Raw genomic sequence first — 8,711 nt, forward strand, 5'->3', positions numbered from 1 at the left:
CCCAGCATGGACCTGCAATGCATTTCTCTGTATTAGCATACTTAGAAATAATAAGGTTTAATCTTATTAAGATTAACCTTATTTTTAAATTCTACTCCCTGTAGATCAGCTAATAGAGCCGTAGACCTATTTTTCCCTAACCTGGCAATCTTGTAGGGGCCATCCCATTTAGGTTCTAGCTTCCCTGGAAACAGCTCCCTACGTGCATCGTAATATAGGACTAATTGCCCTTTTTTAAAGGTATACTTCTTCGCTCTAAGATCATGCAACTGCTTTATCCGACACTTGGCTATCTCCTGGTGTAATAAGCTCTGCAACTTCAGATCATCCAAGTGGGCTATGGTCGTGAAACGTTCAAAAAGGAAATCATCATCTCCCAAAGAGTGGTTAATTGCAAACCGTATGGTTGGCAACTCGAATTCAAGGGGTAACACACACTCTTCCACATAAACCAATTTAAATGGAGTATGGCCGGTAGCTTGCTTGAACGTGGTATCATACGCCCATACTGCCACATACAACTTCCTGTCCCAGTTTCGTTTCTTCTCAGAGACTATCTTAGACAAGATACCCACAAACTGCTTATTAGTACTTTCAACTTGTCCGTTTGCTTGCGGATTATCAGGAGTCATTTTATTATGCTTGATTTGCGTCAGGCTTTTGATCACTTTGTTCAAAAACTGCGTTCCACAGTCCAACACTAATTCTTTCGGGGGATCGAAACGGCAGATAATCTGCTCTAAAAGGAAACTTGCAGTCTATTTTGCATTGTCCTGCCTCGTCACCTACACTTCTGACCATTTGGTAAAATAATCAGTTGCTACTATAATATACCTCTTTTGGGTAGTAGACGACGGAGTAATAGGACCCACAAAATCAGTGCCCCACTTCTCAAATGGAAGAATAGCCATGATAGGCATAAGTGGGAATTTCCTATTCTCTCTACTGTCATGCCTTTGACAGGTGTCACATCTCTTAACATACTCAAAAGAATCTTGGAAGATAGACGGCCACCAATATCCGGCTCTTAAAGCTTTCTGTGTCGTCAACCATCCTGCAAAGTGCCCTCCACATGCAGAGTCATGATACTCCTCCAAGATGAAAGGGACCTCGTCAGGCATCACACATCGGCGATAAATATCATCAACACCTTGCCGATATAGCGTCCCTGCGATCAAGGAAAACTTCAAAGCCTGTTGTTTGATTTTCCTCTTTTCAGACTTTGATAAACCAGCTCCGGTCTCTCCTGTTGATAGATAATGCGTAATAGCAGCATACCAAGATGGAATAGAAGCTGTATCAATTTTAAAAATTTCCTCAATATCACTTCCTTAAGCCAAAATCTCTTCTGGCTCCCCGAAATCCACAAGGCATTCCACAATACCCTGCAACCTTGGTGGCTTACTCTTGATATCATAATCGAACTCCTACAAAGTGATTAACCACTTTGCCAAACGATCAGGCTGCTGCAGCTTGTTCATAAGCAATCTAAGTCCTTCCACCTTCGTATAGAATACTACCTTTTCATAGAGGATGTAGTGCCTGAATTTCTTAGTCCCAAAGACCATCGCAAGACACAACTTCTCCATGTAGGTATAGTTAATCTCTGAAATGCCCAATTTTCAACTAGCGAAAGCTATCGGATGATACCACTTGTCCTCCCAAATTTGGGCTAAACAACTAATACTATGCATGGTGGCTGCCAAAAATATATAGAACACCTCACCTCTTTTAGGTGCCTTTAAAACGGGTGCTTTTACTAGCTCCTGCTTCACATCCTCAAAAGCTACCTTGCAAGGGTCGCTCCACTCAAATGAACAGCTAAAGGATAATAAATTCATTAATGGAAACATTCTTTCTGCCAAGGCATTTATAAACCTCCGATAGTACCCTATTGATGACAGAAATCTGTGAACCTCTTTCAGGGTGCGTGGTGGACTCATAGTGACTATAACCTTGATCTTTTCAGGGTCACTTGCTTTCCCTACTGAACTGACCACATGGCCTAGTAATAGCCCATAAGGTACTCCAAAGACACACTTCCGTGGGTTAAGAGTGATACAAAATTGTCTGCAGCGCTCAAAGCACTTTCTCAAAATAATCAACATCCTTTCCCTTACAGTGGCTGCCCCCAGGTCATCAATAAATACTTTCAACTCATCTGGGAAGATGTCACCAAAGGTCTTGTTTGCTGTTCATTGCCACGATCCAGGTGCATTGCATAAACCAAAGGCCATCACATGGTACGCAAAAGTACCAAAGACAGTAATAAAAGTTGTTTTCAACTTGTCCACCTCTGCAATTGCCATTTGGTTGTATCCTGCAAAGCAATCCATGAACGAATATATTTTCCTGCCCGCTAATTGATCCAAAATCTGGTCAATGAATGGCAACGGGTAGTAATCTTTAACCGTCTGCTTATTCAGCTCTCTAAAATCCACACATAATCGAATCTGGTTATTTTTCTTCTTCTTGATACAACTGGTGAACACCATTCCATGTGTTGTACAGGGAAGATTAACCCAGCTTTCCGTAACTTCTGTAACTCCTCAAACAACCCGTCCCTCAATTCAAAATGCATATGCCTTACCTTCTGACGCACAGGACGACTGCCATCTTTTACAGGAATAGTATGAATAGCTAGGCTGGGAGGGATGCCTCTCAGCTCATCATAACTCTAAGCAAAGATATCGCGGAATTCTTGAATCAAGGACACATAGTCCTCCCTTTCTGCTGAACTGAGCATGGAACCTAATTTAATTGGCCACGAATCATTCGGTGTGCCAAGGTCCAACTCAATTACATCCACATCTCTTATCCTATCTTGCAGCTCTATCGGCTCATTCAGAGTTATCTGATAGATATCCTCTATAGTGGACCCCTCTTTAGATTCGTCACTGGATGATGTCTCACTACTAGATGGATCGTCTGCTGTCTCTAATTCAGTAGAAGATAAAGGAGCTCTCTCACTTTGAGGAGACTCAAGATAAGCATCGACTATTACTCGATTAGCACCTCGACCTAGAACCACTCGACCAGCGGGTATATCAACTTGACAGTCTGTTCGTAAGATCCAAGGCCTACCTAGCAAGACTCGATAGCTAGGACGTCCTGCAAATCTGATCACCCTAAAGTCCAAGAAACATTCTACACTCGCAACTGTAACATGGACCTTAGTAACGTAACCTTCTAGTTGTCTTAGACTATCATCAGCAATTCTCAGAAGGGTGGAGCTATCTTTCTGGATGCCTAGACCCAACCTCTCCATCAATTCTGAACTCATGATATTGATGGAGGATCCAGTGTCTACAATGGCATGTTCGACCAATCTTTCCCTACCCGTGCTATGCCCAAAGGTTCTACAATATACCCAATACGCAGGATCTTCTTAAATTCCTTGCGTACTCCTGGAGATAATTTGATCAATTGCAAGAGGTTCACATCTGGTTTAACTTCACAGAGAGAACTTGCTAAATCAAAGTCATGATAACTAGCCAAAGCTCTCTTTTCCCGCCAAACCATCCTCTCCTTTGGTCTTTGGACCGGTTTTGGTGCTTCTTTCTTAGCTCTTGCCTTCTTTTTGGGCACTTTCTCATCCTTCTTAGGGTCACTTTTTCTGTCAACCGGCCTTAGCGGTCCCCCTTCCATGCTAGGATTCTGGACTTGCGTCCCCTTATCCCCTTGTTTAGGGTTTGCCTCAACCGATTTTGTATTATCTTTGTCAACCTCTTTAGTCTTTTGGCCTCTTGTCATGGCTCTTAAGTTAGAGGTTTCAGCATCATGGACTCGTATAGCCTCAATAAGGCTGACTCTGTTGCCTTGTGGCAACTCTTCTATAGTTGTTTTTCCCCTCTGCAATATTTGCCTGGGTGCATCATTCTGCTACAAGTTAATTCCTTGCGCTCTATGATTCATTGGGCCCGGTTGTTTACTCCCTTGTTGGAGAGAGCTAATCTTACTCCAACCGGTAGCAACTAGATGGCCTGACTTTCTACAAATGTTGCATTTCACATTTGGACAGTTTCTAGGGAAGTGTTGTCCGCCACACCATTTACAACTGAATCTAGAGGGTCCACCCTCTTCAGGGCGTCGACTCCCTATCAAATTTTGTTGCTTCTTCAAGAAATTAACGTCGACGGCTATTTGTCGATATTGTTCGGAAATCATATCGATATAATGCTTCATCATATCCTTAACTTCGCCAAGGACATTAGATGCACTCGACTCGTAGCCTCGATCGTCAACCCGCCGTTCCATTGGCCTAACAATCTAATTTGGAATTGGCTATTGACCCACAGGAACAGCGTTAGGATTTGAACCTTGGACTCCAACATTTGGTGGAGCCAACTGACTTGCCATGGGCATAGTCACACTGGGAGGAGCTGGCAATAAAGGTACATTCTGAACCATACTCCCTCTCCCATTAGGGTTAGTCATAGGCATCCCTTGACTTCCATTCGTCAATTATGGATTGCCGCCAGGTGTACTAAACCCCTATTAACATTCATTCGAGAGGAGTAGGCCGTTTGTAATCGTGCTTCTACTCCCTCTGCCCGAGTAATAGCAGTGTCTATATCTGCCAAGGCCACACTGCTCAATTGTACTTGGATATTAAAGTCCAACCCATGCAAAAAGTATTGCAATTGGGCATCCGACAGAATGGGAATGTAAGTTTGCAACTTACGAAATACTTCCTTCAACTTCTTGGCATATGCTTTCACATTCTCGTGAGGATCTTGGCACGTTACATTCAAGACCCGCAACCAATATTGGCCACCTCTTTCAAGGGCATATTCCGCTTGGAAAGCTACATAGAATTGATCAATGGTGGTTATGGTTCCAGACTCTATGGTGTGATACCATACTGCAGCCCTTCCTTTTAACGTCATATTGAAGAGCATCATGAGATGTCCCTCATCTTGGATGCGATAATTGAACATCAATCTCTGAAATTCACAAATGTGAAATTCTGCATCCTCTTCCGCTAACCCATTAAAAATGGGCAAGGAAACTCCTAAGGCTGGTAAATCCGGCGTCCCTGCAGGAATCGCAATAGGTTTGCCATGGTGACAATCAGATTAGCAGTAGGAGCTTGAAGTGATGGATTCACACCCCCACTTGAAGTGGGTAGATTTGGTGGAGGAGAGGAAGAACTTACACTTCCTCCTGCACCTAATGGAATAGGTAGAGCAGTTAAGTGACTAAGACCACTGCTTCGTATACATACTGGGCTACTCCTTTGAGGAGAATAACGGCTCACGATCTCTAACCGCCATCTAGCCCTCTCAGCACGTTTTGCTTTTTGGATTTTGGCTTAACGGTCCTTGTCAGAGGACATAAACCAACTTTCTTTTGGTCCCTAGAAACCCTAGATCCGAAAACCACCACTTATAAGCGGATCTCGACAGACGCACCACTGATGGGACCTAAAATGGGCCAGCACTAGCTATAGCACTAGCCGGACCTCATGCTCATGACACACAAACACCCTCACGACCTCGCGGCTTAGGAGCGTCAATCTAATGCTGAAGGACAAACTGCCCTAAAGCTTAATTCCTGCGTTTATAGTTTATAGTCCAACATTTCCCTAAAACTCCTCAGAGGGAGAACCCTTATACATTGGCAATGCCACGATCACACACACATAGGAGGCACTCCACCGACGAATAGTCGGAGCCCCACTGCAGCTCTCCTACATCTCAAGGATTGGCCCTTTGATGCGCTGCTAAACATATAACACAAACGAGCACAAACTCCTCTCCTTTATATTTCTCGTATTTCTAGGAGATATACCATGCTTCCTCACTTCACAGTCCCTTAGGAAATCGACCCTCTACCCTACGGCAAGGGATAACCTCGCACTCTCAATCGTAGGTCGAATTCCTAAGAAAACAATTGCTATGCAATCCAGGAGATTTTCCTTCGATACCATGAACCATGCATAGTGCATAATGTGAATGTTTTAGTGCACAAACAATAGAAAATTAGCATTGTGCATCGTGCGAAACCAATCTTTTCATGATTTCCATGCTAACGTTTATGTATTGAGACGAGGAGAGACACCGAGCCTTATGCTCATGCTGCCTTTTCCTTTATTTTAAAACAATGTTCTATAGCCATGATGCAACACATAAATCAGATTTAAGATTGTACTTTGACACTCAAACTCCCCTCTCACCCTACCGTTTAATGTTTTGCAATCGTTGATAGGTGTAAGAGGCGTTTTATGTGTATTTCTTTGTAGAGAAAGCAATAAAAACGAATGAAAACATAGAAACGAGGGTAAACTGAGGCTAACCTCGTGCTCTACCTTCATTATACATTGCACAAACACTTATGTGATTTTCTGGAATTTTTCTTTTATCATTTCCTAATTTTTTTCCATTTAAAACCCATTTTTCACCATTTTTTGGTATTTTTTCTCTATTATCTTCAATAAAAAATGACTAGAAATTGAGATTGATTGTGGGCTGTGGCCCTTAGGTTCTTTGATAGCAAAATTTCAGGTTTTGTTGATGTTATATCTCATGTTTCCCCTTTATTTTGCAAAAAATCCCCATTTTGCCTCTTAAACGTGTGTTTTACAGGATTTATACCATTAATTTCAGCCATAACACTTATGATTTTCTGATTTTCTGAGTGTAAATTGATAAAACTCATATTAAACAACAACATAATGCATAATCAGCCCATGGAAATAATATTTCATCACACAAATAGCATAAAAACTCATTTTCTCTTCATAAAATTTGAATTACCGCTTAGGCTTTATGTCTCGGGATCTCGGTTTTGCTATGGGACTATGTGCCAGCCCTCATTCAATGTCTAGCATCTTCAAGAATAGCACTCTTCATGTCGTCATCCACTCGGAAGCAATCCGGTCTCATCCGGACAAGCTTTCCTCCATTATTCTTCATTGTCTTCTTCCACACAAGAGCAACCCCTTAAGGGAGAGAGAGGGAGGAGAGAGAAAGACTGAAATTAGAGATCTCTATTGAGGCCACCATTTGACGGGCGAAGCACGGCGATAGAGTCAGCATCCAGAGGGAAATCAATGCCCATGATCATTGGGGGGGTTGTTTGCAAGGCCGAAGATTGTATGATCAACATGATGGCGCATTTTTCGGCCGCCTGATGGCACCTTTATCCTCCACGATTTGATGCATCCTCTTTCCCAAAAGTTTCATGCTACACCTAAAATTTGGGCTCCCAAGGGTCACTTATCCATTTGGCCATCCACCTCTTCGCATCTTGACCGTTTTCCTGGCCATTTCCCCGTCCGGTGTCCGAATCGAGCTCTGGAAAATCCTGGGCGTCCAGCTTGACATCCCACATTGGCCGGCAACTCGTGACAACCCACACGGCAGTCTGAAAAATTATCAAAAATTAACAAGTGTCGCTCGGGTGCCTTTAAAGCACTTTGACGCTTAAAATCGTCCTAGGTCGAGCCGCCGCCTTCGACGTTGAATATTTTTCCCTTGATATTCGTAATTTTTAGCTATTTTTAAGCACTTCTCGGCATCAAAACTTTGCTGTTACCTCTCCTTGTCAGCCTCGTGATCTGACATTGCTCCCACTTCTAGCTCCACAAGGTCGTCGATCAATTTGAGTAGCTCCGACAGCGTCTGATCCTCTATATTGTCGCCTTCTGGATCTTCGTGTCCTCTTAAGGTCCTACTAATGGGGCTCTCAAGCACCCAACTATGTTTTGGGATCTTCTCCTAATAGTGGGTTCCTTGATGTTATTATATCTCTTGATGAGTTCCTTGTTATTGAAAGCAGTTGTCAATCTTATTCACAAGTTGTGCTTCGTGCTTTCTAGTGCTTAGTGCGAAAACATGCTTTTTCTTTTCTTATAGTGCACCTTTGGTGATAAAATCAAAAGTGAGGTGCGGATGCAGGAAATGCTCAATGCAAACTCCACTCTTTCCCTCACGTTCGTAGCTTGACATGGCTCTAAGCGCAGGTTTTGGCTGATCTAAGGTCTTACTGAAAGTCCATGTTGTGTTCTCTATTCTGCTTCAGGGTTGATTGGTTGGTTACTGAAAGTCAAGTCAAGTTCTAAATTCAGTCCACTCAGTGTCTAGCTGTTTGGGGTGAATCCTCGGTTATCCTATCTAGTCTCTGGCTTCTAAGGGCTAAATTGGGTTTCCAGGGGGGGTCAGAGATATGAACAGGGTGGCCAGGACTGTCACGCAAGTTTAAAACCCTCTATTTTAAGTTCTGGTAAAGTGGTCCAATTCTCAGAATCGGACGGGCTGGTCCGATTTTGAGACTCGGACAGGGTGGTTTGATTGTGAAAATCGGACAGGGTGGCACGATTATGAAAATCGGACAACCTGGTTTCTACTTTGGTCCAATTTCCCTAGTCGAACAGGGGGTCTGACTCCTAGGATAGGAGGAGTGGTCCGATTGTGGTACTAGGTGTTGAGATATCGAGCTCCACTCGTGATATGCCAGGGTGACTGTTGTGCATTTATGTCACCGACTTGTCAGTTGCGGATGCAGTTGGTACACCGCCCATGAATAATAGCTAGATGACAGCTATCCTTATCTACTCTAGTTCGTGGCTCAGTTAGTATGCCACCTTAGTTAGTTGAGTTTGGTTTGAGACCCATATATAAGGTTCTTCTATTTCTTTGTACTTGAGTTCTTTTGGCTTACACAACTAAGAAGAGGAAAACTGTTTTCAGCCTCCACCTTTGAGTGTA

Source organism: Lygodium microphyllum, chromosome 10 (assembly GCF_053477565.2).
Source record: "Lygodium microphyllum isolate KBCC chromosome 10, Lygodium_microphyllum_v1.1.10, whole genome shotgun sequence".
Classification (NCBI taxonomy): Eukaryota; Viridiplantae; Streptophyta; class Polypodiopsida; order Schizaeales; family Lygodiaceae; genus Lygodium; species Lygodium microphyllum.